This window comes from Alexandromys fortis, unplaced genomic scaffold (assembly GCF_014885135.2).
Source record: "Alexandromys fortis isolate MF-2015 unplaced genomic scaffold, M_Fortis_MF-2015_v1.1 scaffold_145, whole genome shotgun sequence".
In the NCBI taxonomy this organism is placed as follows: domain Eukaryota; kingdom Metazoa; phylum Chordata; class Mammalia; order Rodentia; family Cricetidae; genus Alexandromys; species Alexandromys fortis.
The window spans coordinates 4046366-4062042 of NW_026068049.1; the positions used below are offsets into that span (position 1 = coordinate 4046366).

The window sequence follows — 15677 nt, forward strand, 5'->3', positions numbered from 1 at the left end:
AACCCAGAAACAGCAAAAAGCTGTCTTAAATTCTCTCTCTCTCCTTTTTAAGCCCTCTCAGGTTTTTAAGTGGATTTAGCCTATCACGTCTGGGCGCCATCTGTTGAAATTAGGAGCGGCAGGGCTGCGTCCCTGGCACCCGGCCGCCCGCATGGCTAGCTTATGCCCAAAATAATTACACGGAAACTGTATTCTTTCAAACACTGCTTGGCCCATTATCTGTAGCCTCTTATTGGCTAGCTCTTACATATTGTTCTAACCCATTTCTAATATTCTGTGTAGCCCACGAGCTGGCTTACCAGGGAGGATCTTAATCTGCGTCTGTCTGGAGCGGGAGAATCATGGCGACTCTCTAAGCTTCTTTCTCCCAGAATTCTCTTCTGTATACTCCGCCTACCTAATTTTCTATCCAATAAAATGGGCCAAGGCAGTTTCTTTATTAATAAGAAACCACTCCCACATCATGGGAGTCAATAACAGAATACCAATAGTGTAGGGAATGTTTTTAACGTTCCATAATCTGCAGATGATTTCTTGTAGGTGGTCTGAACATCTCTTTAAAGGGCATATGTGAAAGAGGAAGGAAGTTGATTCCATAGAAAATCAGTACAATTGCAAAGTGCTGTGGTTACCCCGCAGTGTATCACATCCAAGTTTTGAAAATGCATTGTCATCTATAACAAAAAAGCCCAAGTGTAAGATTTTTGAACTAGCAAGTAAATTTACAAAACACTTGTTTCAATTTGAACAAAGTACAATGAAATTTCATAGTAAACAACAAAAAAACCCAAGTGTAAGATTTTTGAACTAGCAAGTAAATTTACAAAACACTTGTTTCAATTTGAACAAAGTACAATGAAATTTCATAGTAAACAACATTTTGGACATGCTTATGCTTAAAATATGATTGATTTACACACAGTGACTCACCTATAATGCCAGCAGATTTGAGAAGGCTAGAGACTCCTATGTTCAAAACAGCCTAGACAACACAGAAAGATCCTATTACAAAAAGATGTTCGCTTATACAATATCTGCATTCGATTGTCAGTTTTCTCTTTCACCTGGAAAGCCTGTATAAGTGCAATAGCCTAGCTATGCCTCAGAAGCTATTCAGCGGCAGGCCTACTGACCATAGTGGGTTTGTGACCTAGACATGGCCTTGTCCATTTGTAGACTCAATCACAATCCCATTTTCACTCTTCGTTTCAATCAGAATCCTCCACCAAGTGATATGAGATGAGGCATACCTACCAGCACTTTGAATGATGGGCTCAATCACTTTGTTCCCGGCAGACATGAAAAAAGCCCTCAAATGCAGCAGTAGCCCCTCAGGGCAATAGAATGAGAACAGTCACACCTGTCATAGGACCCATAAGATGCTAACCCTGTCCTTACCCTGGGAGGCTGGCCTGCTGCCCTCTGCTCCACTGCAGACATCAGTCCTATAACTCTGCTCTAGTCCATGTTAGCTGTTTATCTAAAAACGGTTTTGCCTCATAAATGACTTACAGGATAGCTTGTCTATTCATCCCTATGGCATAGACTTACTGCTGTTGGTTCCAAAACATATCCCCAAATAGCTGTGAAACATTAATTTATTTTTTTGCTGGGCTTTGACCCACGGTCATCACTGCTAACACCCCTACCTCACTTCCCTCGCACATATGGGAATCCAGGACAATATGCACAGACCTCAGCATCAGCTGTAATTCCTACATTCATCTTAAATTCTATTTCACCTTATTTGTGACCCACAGAAACTGTGACCTGCTCAGAGACTCATTGAATGGCACAGTAAAAACCCTGACAAGGACTCAGAGAAAGCCTTATCTGTTCATGCACTTGGTATCATGCCTGTAACCTCTTAAGCCTTTCCTCCACTAATCCCATTGACCTAGGTTCTGTAGAGAGTCCAGTATGGCCAGTTCCTAGACAAACCCCATGTTTTATTAAGTTCTTAAAAACAGACAGGCCAAACAGATTCTATTATGAGCTCAGCAGCAGAATATGACCCAGTTTAAGTCCTATACAATTGAGATTACAGAGCTATTCCATTAGCCTTTGAATGCATGATTAAAGGGATCTTGACTTTGAGATGCAAAGACGTGAACATGTATGTACATATGCATAAAAAAACAAAAAATATGGCATCACCAATAGAAACCATGGCGTATTAGGCAGTGACCTCAAAGGGAGGAATATCTAAAAATCACCTGACAAAGAATTCAAAACATTTGTCTGTAAGATTCTATTTAAGATGCAAGAGGAAAAAAGATAAATAACTAAATGAAGTATAATGAAATGGACACAATGAGAAGTTTAAGAAATTTTAAAAATAACTAAAAAGAAATTCTAGAGTTGAACAATATGATAATGTGAGTACAAAAGGCAACTCAGTGCTTCAACAGCAGACTAGACAATATGGAAAAGGAACCAGAAAACATTAAGCCATTGTACTTGAAATTAACTAATTGGAGGAAGAAAAGATATAAATCAAGGTAAGAATATGAAGCAAGGTAATAAGAGACCTACAAGATGCTACGATAGGAATAAATGCATAAATTATGAGATTGAAAAGAAAATGAGAAAAGAGTTAGAAAAAGAAAAGAGAAAAGAAAATTAGAAAAACCATGATTGAAAACATTTGCCAAATCTTAGGAAATATATCTACATTAATAAATTAAATCTACTTGAAGCGATGATTACTTTAGAAGAGAATGTAAGGCATATTTTAGCCAAATATGTTAAGATGCAGGCACAAGCAAAAGAATATTCTAAAAAACAGAAAAGAAATCAAAAGAGTAGAATGGTATCGCTCAAAATGCCAAGGAAGAAAATCAGTCTATCAATCATCAATCAGTATTGAATACTGTGCTTAACCAAGCTATTCATCAGAAAGGAAAGAAAAGTGCAATATTCAATAATCATTACAAATATCCTCTGATAAGAGTCAGAGTCTCAATTTTAAACAAAAATGCTTTGTTTTCTAGTAATATGTAATTTATTTGGAAATATATATATTTTGGATATATATATATATCCCTGAATAATGCACACAGCTAATTAATGAACATGAACTCAAATAGTCCACATCACTTTTATAATCTGATATTCCTGCAGATCTTGGAATCAAGAAATTTTTGTATTATTTCCTATTATATACGACAATCATCTTCAATCCTTTAACCTTGGAAGCCAAATACAGAACAACCACCTCCATTTGGGATGGATTCACCATCTCTTTATCTTGCTACAGTCTGATCTTCTTCAAGTATGTCTCAGGGAATTAACTGCACACTTCCATGGACTGATACTGTCAGATTTCAAGCCCTGCTACTGCTCCCCACAGTGAGCAGCTGACTAGAATGTTTTCCTCCCAAAATGCTGACTATGGTTCTTGACATCTGCTATGCTACTGTGTTCCTGCCAGAAGTGTAAACTGAAGGAAGGGCAAAGCTGTTTTTCTTTTTTAATTTCTCTATTTTTATGCAATACTTTAAACCTGAAACAAAAAAAAAGACTGTGCAATGTCTGTGCAGAACTTTCACTAATGTTTATAACTAAATGCACTTTTAGCTCTTAAAATATACAGAAAGTATATTGTGTGGATTATAAAAGACTAGTTTAATTTTCTTATAAACAAAACCATCAGGTTCTTGATGTATATATTTTATGTGAAAATTAATACTAAATCACTTATATATGTTATAAAATCTGATCCCTCCATTCTGTGTCCTTGATACTACTTCTTATCATAAACAGGAATCTGAGCATCAGGCTCAACTTACAGCACTTTCATCACTACACTCATAACATACACACCATCTTAGCTTGGTTTCTGTTGCTCTGATAAAATACTACCCAAAATCTAGTTATGTGCTTTATACATCTATGTTCATACACAGGGGAAAAAAGTAAGAACTTAATGCAGGAACTTGAAACAGAGATCAAGGAGAAATGCAGCTTAATGGACTTCTCTTCTTCCTTTCATATACAGAAGTCCACATGACTTGGGACAGCACAACTCATGATGGGATGGGCCCTCACAAATCAATTATTAACCAAGAAAATTCTCTACACGTTAATATCATGGAATCAACTTCTCAGCTGGGATATTCTCTTCCTAGGTAATTCTAGTTTTTGTCAAATTGATAAGAAATAATCTCTATCATCTATCTATTTGTCAACCTGTCTATCTATCTATCTATCTATCTATCTATCTATCTATCTATCTATCTATCTATAATGTATCTATAAATCTCTCATCATTATCACCACCACCACTATACAACCTCTACCACAACCATCATCAACATTATCATCATCATCATCATCATCATCATCATCATCATCATCATCACCAGGCATCACTTCACATTTTGAGCTTTAATATTGTCTTGATACAGAATATCAGTTTAAACTGAACAGAATACTGAAATTCACACATTTAGCATATTTACTAAATGTTTAAGTGTGTATGGCTCCATACAAGAGCAAGTTCTTACAGGTGTCTTAGAGAAGCTGTATCTATGAAAGAGTAAAATAAAAATAAATTATAGTTAATTATCATCTGAATCAATAAGAGTTCACAAATTTAAACCAATAGTTGATAATATGATTATATGATAATTTACTTTGACTTGCTTCTAAATAGCTTTTCTTAACTTAAAATATCCCATTTACCTTGTGCCTCTGGGATTTAAAAAAAAAAACCTGTTTGACATTTGAAAACATACCTAATGTGAATACAGTTTACTTATTAATACAGATTAACTATTAACCTCATTTCTTAATTATACATTGCATTTTGAAATGAACTTCATAAGCATAATACCCCAAACAAAAATAACTGCAAATTTGTATCAATATAGCAAAATGCATGCCAATCAAAATATCTGAGATTAATAATCACTTTTTTATCCTAAATTCTTATATTCCCTAAATGATAACAAATACCCATAGCCCACCAAATACTCAAGAAATATCCACACACCAACTCTTGGGAATGTGGAAGTCATTTTCTCTAGACTGCTACCTATTGTCTGTGAACAGAGGCATCTTTAGCAGTCTCTCAGAAAGCTGAAATAATATAATGGGCAAGTCCTGGGAAGACGAGTTGTAACCTTTGTTGATATCTTCCCAGATCAAACTTGATCCATATTAACCCTGAAGGAATCCACAGTCTCTCATTTCCTATGGAAATAAAAGCAAAACATCTTCTCCAAAGTAATACATTTTTGAGTTCCATTTTAAAATACAATTTTTAGTCCCATTTTAAAGTTAAAGAATTCATAAAGTATATTGACTGCTTTAATTTAACAGCCCAGTTTACATCCCAGCTGTTGTTAGCTCATCGGCATTCAGCAAGTTCAAAATCAACATAACACTATATAGGATCCAGACTCCCTGTGTATTTTCCGTTGTTACATAGCTTTTTCTTTTATATGACCTTTACTCTTTCTTTCAAAATGTTACTAGCCACCTCTGCAACTGGCTACGAAGTAAAACTAGCCCACAGTTAGTCACCCTTCAAATCTCTCAGCTTAACTATGAGTGAGGCTAGTGTGAGCTGTTCTGCAAGGACAGACAGTAGTTTGCACTTGAGATTTGGGAAAAAAATCAAAAAGAATTAAAATTATTTTATTCTTTAATTTAAATATTTAATATAAAAGATACAGTAAGTTATAACATTATTCAAATAGCTTTTTATAATAAATAGCTAATTAAAATTTAATACATTCAAAAATACTGCAATTATTACTCATGATTTTATCATCAAATTTAAAGAAAAAGATTTTTTTTGCATACTAAATACCAATTAAAGCCAGCTTTGGTTTTGTTGTTTTTGTTGTTGTTTAGAAAAGAGGGGCTTGGAAAGGTTATCTAGCTACTTGTCCATTAAAAAACAGTCTTATAGACGTAATCAGTCCTTACCCTAAATTATTTAATTGTATAATTCAATATTATTAACCTCCTTTTTTCTGCATAACAAAAAGCCTCCTCTAAGTACCGCATGTTCAAAGGAAGACGTTATTGTTTACACAAAACCTCTTACCTTATCACCTTTGCTATGTCGGTAAATTTCATAAACATTTTCTGTGGATCAAAAAACTTATTCTGAGTTTACTTTTTATAGACTTCTCACATGTACTAGGTTATTTTTGTATACTATTTCAAGACACCTAGAATCAGTATTATAAATATTATTAAAGCTAATTAAATTTTCCTTTATACATTGTGATGATTTAGGGTTTTTAAATTATTTTATTTTATCTTCATTAGTGTTTTGCTTCCATATACATTTGTATGAGGGCATCAGAAGCCCTGGAACTAGAGTTACAGACAAGTGTGAGAAGAGATGTGGGTGCTAGGAAGTGAACCCGGGTCTTCTGGAAGAGAAGCCAGTGTTCTCAACCACAGAGTCATTTCTCCATCCAGTGATGATTAGTTTGAAAACTGTAAACATGACAGCATCTAGAATTCCCAGAAAGAGGAGCCTCGGAGCATGCCTATAGGGATTTACCTTTTTACATTTTTTTTAATTGAAATATAATGACATCATGTCCCCCCTTCCATTTCCTCTCTCTAATCACTCATGTACTCTCCTTGAATCCTCCCAAATTTATGGCCTTATTTTCTTTGCTGTTGTACACAACACACAGACACACACACACACACACACACACACACACACACACACACACACTTGAGTCTCCTTTGTGTTACCTGTGAGTAGATCATATTAAGGTTGACCATTTGGTATAATATAACAAGTTAGGAGGTTCATTCCTCGGGAACACTGTGTCTCTTGCTCTCCGCATTCCTTATTTGCTGGTAGATTTTTGTCTCAGGTTGTTGGATGATCTAACCAGTGTGGGTGACACCCTCCCCTGACTGGCATCCTGAACGGTACAGAGAAAGCTAGGGAGATGAGCTGCTGCAGACATTTCAAGGCTCTCTTTTTCTGACTGTGACTCTTTGCTTCAAGATTCTGTTTCTTTCCTGTTCCCACCTTGGATTGAGAGCTGAAATAATTCCTCTCTTCCTTCAGCTGATTTTGGCAGTGTTTTATCACAGCAACAGGAAAAGAAACTACAATATATTGCAAATGGTCAAGGATAGACAGTATTTAAACAACAAGCTGCATATACACATGGTCCATTGCATTTACAAGCAGCAGTAACTTAATACAGCAGTGATACCTGATTCAGGAAAACAAACACGATTTTTCTGTGTTACTTTGTCAAATAATTAATTTTCTGCTTGCTAATACTCTTTGTAGATATATATAGATATGTAAGCAAATTACATTAACTGTTGAAATTTGGTGCATCAATTTAGTTCCTCTTCCCTCCATTTTTTTATCTTCTTCATAAAAAAAAAAAAAAAGAAAGAAAAAAAAGCAAACAACCAAACTATAGCTGTGACTTGTCAGGTGAGTCTTGAACCTAATTCATTTGAGCAATCAATGGCAATTAAAAATTGATCTAAAACACAGGAAGGGAAAGATAATTGTTCACTTTATCAGTTCACATTGGAGCTTTTCTAAATGAACAAAAAAGGAAATTGAGAAGGTCAGTTACTCATAAGACTGGAAACTCAGAAAAAGACTATAGAAATACTTCCTCTTACAGCAGAGGCAAAGAATCAGCTGTATTCAAACATACTGAGAAGCCCAGCAATAGTATATATGTTTATACATGTATGCATGCACAAAAGTTAATTTAAAAAAGGTCATGAATTTGAAAGAGAGTCAGGATGCAAAGGAAGAGAAAAATGACCTAGTTAAAGGAGAAAGAAAATGATCTAACCCACTGTTCTAAGCAGCTCCTGTGACCCTATTCTGTGTACCATTAATATGACATGTCATGTGCACAACACACTTTTTTTTTTCATTTTTCAAGTCTGGCTATCTCTGTATAGCCCTTGCTGTCCTGGAACTCACTCTGTAAACCAGACTGGCCTGAAACTCAGAGATCTGCCTGTCCCTGCCTCCCAAGTGCTGGGATTAAAGGTGTGCACCACCACTGGCCAGCAACAGAACACATTTTATACAATAAGTATCACCACATGAAAAGCAGCAGCTTTGCCTTGAGGCCACATTTCGGCATCTAAATGTTTGAATGCTATAGCCCTCCTCACACGTCTACTAGCTTGCTTATTTCAGCAAGTCTAATCTCTATCTAAGGGGCTAACTGTGAGCGTTTTCACAGCATGGCTGTCTGCTCCAAATTCTCTACATAAAAATTTCCATTAATCTAACTCAGAAGGATTTTCCACAAAGCAGATTAACGGACTGGAAATTCACGGTGCATTAATTCCAGGTCGTTCTGCTCTGCAAAGTTGCCTTTGTTCCAGGGACACTGATTGGGGGATGTGTTCTTCTGTGCTCCGGTCATCCCAAAGGTTTGCAGTGGAGTAACTGAAGGCCAAATAAATATCATTTGTAATTTTGCATAGAGTTCCGGATAGTGCTGACCTCAAGGTCTTGCTTCTGCACAATTCAGAAAGGAACAAAGAAAACTTACCTTTTTGGTTTACATATTAATGATTCCTCAATTAACTGGGTGCCTTCACATCAACAAGATGTTAATGTACATCAAAAGTTAAATATGTAGCAGGGTTTTATTTCTAGTTAATTTGAATTTTCTGTATTTCAAGTGTATATTAAAGTATTTTCTTATTTTTGAGATTATAATTTAATTACAACATTTCTCCCTTCCCCTTCCTCTCTTCAAATCTTTCCTTGCTGTCACTTAAATTCACGGGCTCCTTTTTCATTAATAGAAGAAAAACAAAATATTGCATAACTGTTTCAGAGTGAGGCTGAAAGGTCAAATTTCAAGAATTTGTGCTGATAAAAATCAACTAAATAAGCCCTGAATTTAGCTGAGCTACAATTAAATAAGCAAAAGAAGACTGGATTTGAAATGAGATATATAACCTGAGTTTAAAAAATAAGGTAAGTTTATGTGTATTTTTTGTTTGCTTGTTTTGTTTTTTTTTTTTTGTTTTATTTTTGCTTTTTTGGAGGTAGTGTGTGTGTGTGTTTGTGTGTGTTTGATTTTTTTCTACAACACTGAGAGTGGATACCTAGAAAAAATAAATTAGTTTATTAAATCCACTTGTTTATACCATGTGATTTAAATGGTCTTAAGTGAGGATGGAAAGATGACTCATTTGGCTGCATAAGTTGCAGACATGAAAATTTGGAGTAGGGAAGATTGCTCGTGCTCACGAGTTTCTCCCTTAGCTCTCAGTTCACTGAGAGACACTGTCTCAAAGCAATAAGAAAAGGACTGATCAAGCAATAAAGCTATACCAGGTACAAGCACCTGAACACAAACACGCATGCTCACATGTACCTACACTGTACACTCAGACATTGCACTCACACACGTACACACACAATCTCAATTGAAAAATATTAATGTGAGAAAATAAGTAAATGAATAACATGTGCATATATTCCTGCCAGAGGAATATTAGTTGGAAAGGTAAAAATCCTCTTTTTTCCCTGCTGAAACTAAAGATGCTGGCGTTAGTTTTTCTATTATTGGTGTTGCATTGAAGCTTTAAGCAGGTTAGTCAATTTTTCCTATATTCTCTACAAAAGGAATAGTCTTGGTTTAAACTTGTGTCTTCCTGTGTCTTTTGCAGTGCCATTGTAAATAGACAGATACACATACGCGGACAAACAGGGACATACACTCTCACACACACAATGCACAAACACACGTACACACACACACACACACACAATGTAAAATCTGTTCCACATTTCATAACAGTGTCTAAACTTAGTTCCTAAAAAGCTGGTACAGTAGCAAGCTTGTTGTTACAATCTGTGCCAAGGAAACCTTAGGAAAACTCATAAATTAAGTGGAGATGGATTGGATGCCATCTGGATTCAGCATGAAGTTTAAATCTGTGTGTGAATGCCTCTTTATCATCTATTAGCTTACTATGGTACCGATGGCTAAATGAGAGACAATTAGTGTAACCTAGCTGAACCTGTTTCTTACTCTAAAAATTAGTGCTAATATTTATTTCAATGAGGTAATGTTTTGACTTTCCTGATACAGTGCTAACTTGTTTTTTTTTTTAGAGTAAACATAACTAATTTGGAAAATTGATTAGATATTTCCTTCATCTTAATTTCTCAGGGATATTCACGGACCCCTCCCCTAGTCTACACACACAGGCTTGCTCTCCCTTCCTCCCAATGGCTTCCTGTATAGTCCTAGAGAAAGCCTTGGCCTCCAGAAGTGAGTCTGAGGCACTTTTTGTATTAACTCTTTAAAAAAAATATACTTTTATGATAACTTCGTTTTTGCCTTAAGCTTATCAATAAAATATATGATTAATTTTAATTCGTTGTCCTTTGGGAAAGTCAGTGAGTTGTTAAGATTTCTTTGTATTTATTTTAAAATCTTTGCTTCTTATTGTATTTTGTAATCTAGTGCTACATTCTCCCGTTCATATTATGTTTACACTTTATTCTTTGTGTTTCTGTCCATGTACCAAATGTTACCCATATTGTCTCTTTTTTTCTTTAGTTTGATCATTTCCACACCTCTATTCTTTTAATTCCTTTAAACATCTGGCACTTTCCTGCTATGTTGCCATTATTGCTGACCTTTTGGAAGCCATTAGTTTGCAGTTGCCTGAACACCTACTGTGTCACTAAATAAACAGGAAAATGCTGTGGTTATAGCAGGCTCTCGGAGAATTGCAGGGATAGGTGCAGAGCAGCTGCTACAAAATAATAACATATTATAAATCTCACCTTTTAGCATGGAAATGATAATGGAGTGTTGCTGATGATTAAACAAAATATGAAAATCAATGATTTGGGGCTGAGAAATGATTGAAAAAAAAAACAAATTTTCAGTTATAATAGGCTCTGAGAATTAATGAACAAACCTAATTCCACTGTAAATTAAGAAAGAAAGCTGTCTTTTAGAACAGGGTGGATGGATAATAAAAACTTATGTACAAATATGACTACAAAGTTCCTTCCAATGACTATCAAATAAAATGCTTCTTCAACAAAGGTATAATAGAGACAATGAAGGCATAACAGTATTCTTCCCCTGACATGATTACTCATAACCACCTGATGGTGATGACACTTTCAAGGAAAATTGATGGCCCTTCCTTGACTTAAATCCATCATTTTTTGTAATTGATTAACCCACGCATGATTTCCCTAGGAATTTGGAAGTCAATGTATTTCCTCATCTGTGTCAGAGTAACAGAATTGGATAACACTTCACTCATCATCAAAAGCAAAAGTACAGGTGGTGGAAAGATAGCTCAGTAGTTAAGAGCACAGGCTGCTCTTCTAGGGGACCATTGTTCAAGTCCCACCACCCACACGATAGCGCACAACTATCTGTAACTCCAGTTCAGCAGACATAATGCCATCTACTGTTCTCTTCAGACACCGGGGACACACACACACACACACATCTGCACTAGCATAGATAAAGGAACACACACACATATGCATAGAATAAAGACAGAATAATTTAACAAATACACGTATAGTGAGAGATGTGGTAATGTAATGAGATAGTGACTCCAATCCAAACCCAGATAATTCCTTTAGACACAAAAAACTTAATGGCTGATATATATATATATATATATATATATATATATATAACAAAATATTTACAAAATATATATTTTACAAAATAAAATCTTAGAATGTTTACTATTCTCATCTTAGTAGAAATTTCTCCTGGAAAAGAAAATTTCCCAACCTTCTTTGCTCATCAGAGGATAGCAAACTGTTATTTTTGGTTTTATTGAAATGTTGGTTCAATAAATAAAAATGTTATTGCTTAAATTATTTGAATGAAGATGGAGCCTTTAGAATACATTAAAACTAATGCAATGACATCTGTGTATCAAAGAGTTTCAGTTCCAAACCATAAGATATTTACCACTCAGTAGCCTTCTATGAGTACCTATTACTGTGGGACATGCAAGGCTGTGAGTACCAATCATATGAATATTAGCAATATCAGGTTCTTGCACTGTGCAATATTAAGTTATAAGGGCATCATGTCTGCTAGTAAGTCCAGATGAGAGTATCCTGAGTGTATTTCAGAGGCTGAAATTAGCAGGTGAGTTTTCCTGTTCCCATTACTCTAGAGGTAAGTAGACAATAGTGACTTGGTGCTGCTATCAGAGCACAGATCCAGTGGTTTGTAATTCCACCCAGCACCACCTTCATTTTCAACAGAAACAAAACACAACAACTAATTTTCAGATTTCAAGTAAAAAATCAGTCCAGTGGAGCCTGGCCTGGAGTCTCAGAGTCTGAACTATCCAGACTCTGAAATTGAGGCAGAGTCACAGCTTCAGCTTGCCCTGCTCCCGCCTTAGACAACTCATGGACCCTGACTTCACTTTCTTCTTGCCATCACCCCACACCCAAAACCCCCATTCTTCCTCTGCATAATCCTGCATTAGCCTGGCCCATCTCTTCCATGGCCCCTCATTGCTTGCCCCCTCTCTGCCATGACCACACCTTGTTGCTGCCCTCTCATTGCCCATGGCACAATCATCACAATGCCCATTCCAATATGCATACAGGAGCATGAAGGTTCCTACAGAATTTGAAAACTACGTTGTGTTCTGATTAGTTTTAGTTATTCTGGTTCAGATATGCATGCTGCAGAAGCCAAGTTGCCATGTTGACAGATTTCAGTGGGTGTAAGTCTGTTCATCCTCTTTTCTGAAAATCCATCCTTCTAGCCAAGGATGAAGTATTCTGAGGGCCTGAGCCCATTTCCTAGGACCTGCTTTGATGAGGGTGCCTACCCTGGCCTTAATGGTTTGAAGGCAAATGGTCACCAGACACTGTCCATGCGGAAATGCTACTTAAAACTCTCCTTTGATTCCTAATTCCTTTCTCCTAGCAAATCTTACTGATTGAAATATTAAGAAGATAGGTACAGGAAAGAAGAGAGAAGAGACCTGTAGGGCAATGGTTACAGTAACAGTTGAGATTAGAGAGAACAGAGCAAATTAGGAGGAAAGAAAAACTAGGAGAAAGTGACTTTTCCTTTGCCCATAGGTAGATGATAGTGACTCAGTGCTCATCGCAAGGCCCTATGTCCTTCAATACTCCGAAACATTCAGCAGGTTCTCTTTATGCTTGCAGATTTATAGCTAGAGAATTAATGCTATACCTTCCCACTAGAACCAACTGCTTACAAGGAGAAAACACGGTCCAAAGGAAAATGGGAAGAGGGCAGACTTCCATCAAAAAAAAAAAATCTTCCTGTTTCTCAACCTAGATTATACTGCCAAAATCTAGACGACAGAGTCTTCCGATCATGAGAGCAGCTGGAGGAAAGGATTTTCTATCCTATTGCATTATTATCAAAGAAGGAATATTGGAATTTCTTAAAAGGAAGGACATGAAAAGAAATAAATTTGAAGTATGTACCATGTTCCGATGTTAGGATATAGGAGAATAATTTACCACCATGTCTTCAGAACTGCCCACAACTGAAGATCTCTCAAATATTATTGAAGCTGTCAATTATTTTCTTTTACTACTTACTACACTAATGCACTTTGTAATTGGTATAACCATTTATTACATTAGTCTATAAATAAAATATTTTTATTGATCCTAGTCAAACCTCCTCATTTTGATAAGATTATATTAATGATTAATTGATAGTACCTTTATTTAATTTTTAATGTGCTCGTGGGTATACGGATTTTATTGGCAAACTCTCCGTTTAACAAAGTAACATTCAGTCGACCCTGGAGATGCTGTTCCTCTCCATCTTGCATGAAACCAGAGAACTCATTTATCCTTTGGCCTGTCTGCCATTCTTCATTTGACCGTCATTGCCCAGCAACAGCATCTTTCCAGGATGACTCCTCAAACACTATGCGAGTGACAGAACTGATTTTCAAAGCACCAGAGCTGCAGAGAGCAGCCAGGAGTGCATCGAGGTAGACCTGAAAAGTAGCTGCAGACAATACTTGAGAAAAAAAATCAAAAAAATGAAAGAGAAATCAGGTATAAATCATTATGGAACTTAGCCATCTTCTAATTGCATCACATAGTATTGTCATGCCATAAATGTTTCTGTTTATGAAAAGCACCAAGAAGCTCCACATTATAGGCAGAGACTGTGAAGATAGGAAGGGTTATATTTTATGATAAATATCTTCTTTGCAATTGTGATTAGATCTGTGCCATCTATGCAAGTATATTCTATGCATCTATGCAGCCATATATTACCATAGTTTACAATAGTTTTCAAAGAAGTATTTATAAATAACTCCAATACACTTATTATATTCTAATGAATTTGAATATTCATATACACATATTTCTGCAACTTACAAACTTACATTGATTAGTGCTAGAGAGGCACTTGTTTCCTGAGAATAGGACTTTGGTGCTAACTCCCAATTTGGGTGGTTTAGAACACCTGCAACTCCAGCTCAGGTGCACAATGACAGGCACACAAATACATGACTGGAAACAAATTATTTGCAGGAATTATCTTGTAAAATAGTGCAAATGTACTCTTAACATTTCTGTACAAATACAATACTCAGTGTTTCATAACTACTTTCCCTAGGAGACTGTAGTCAGGACCTGTGCTAAGATGAATTCCCAACTACTTTAAACATAACAGTATTTCTGTGATGTAAGATATTTGTGTTATATTTCATATTTCTACCATAAAGGGCTGTCAATCTGATGTAATAGCTGAAATGTGCTTATAATATTTTGAGCAAATATGGAGCTACTTTTGTCTGGTAACATAAAATCTAAAAACAGATAGTCCATAGTAGAATAGCTATGCTACAATATCCTGCATGTTCTTGAAATCGATGCTTTCTGCACCACCTCAGGATTGTTTTATAGCCTCACAAGGGCTCACTGCCAGCTCCTATGAATTCTGACCTACAGAAGAACTTGTTGTAAGGCTCCTCTTTCTGACAAAAATCGAGTTTTTATCTTGTTTAGAATCATACCAATGCATATAGTTTTATTTTACCTGATCATTAACTATAATAATAATAATAATAATAATAAACATCTCTTTCAATAAAATAGAAAAAAATACAAAAAGTTGAGTTAAAGAGGCAGATCTTGTAGACATAAAAGCCTTAAAGAAAGCAGAAATCAGCAATAAGAAGAGTTTTAATATTCCAAAATTATTTTCTTTAAGTTGTATGAATGGAGAAAAAAATCCTCATGCGGTCAGTTCTCTGACTGCTAATTTCTGAGTGATCAAGCGGCATCTCTCCATCTTGGGAAACTTCTCACTCAGTTATCTATAATTATGCATCAGCTATCTCGTATGTCTTGGTTCTGACTTGATGTGGTCTACTGGGGACTAATGCAGGGGCTTATTCCAAAAGAATAGTCTCCCAATAATTTTAATTTATATCTTATAGTCCTTTCCACAAATACCGTCACCATCCATTTTAAAGTTCACTTGCTAAGATTCCAAAAGTTAATAATACTACAATTCTAAGACAGAAGTGGTTTCTGGCCTGACAATGAGGTCTCAGAATAAATATAATTACATCAAAGATCCCTTCTCAAGATGGAGCAATATTCTAGTAAAAACCTTCCAAATTATTTAAAAAAACAGAATTCAAAGATTTTTATTTGA

General features: G+C 35.7%; 1 long non-coding RNA gene across 2 annotated transcripts in view; it reads right to left on the reverse strand.

The window, feature by feature from the left end:
* The window catches only part of LOC126486847 (uncharacterized), a 62581-nt gene extending 55698 nt beyond the window's left edge, over positions 1 to 6883 (reverse strand). Inside the window, exons 1-3 of one of the 2 annotated variants that reach the window (XR_007588214.1) lie at positions 6730 to 6883; positions 931 to 982; positions 159 to 674 (exon numbers count right to left, since the gene is read on the reverse strand). This is a non-coding gene — a long non-coding RNA (uncharacterized lncRNA). Of the gene's footprint in view, positions 1 to 158; positions 675 to 930; positions 983 to 6729 lie in introns of those variants that run through there. The other variant, XR_007588213.1, reaches the window with a different exon arrangement.
* Positions 6884 to 15677: the final 8794 nt, after the last annotated feature.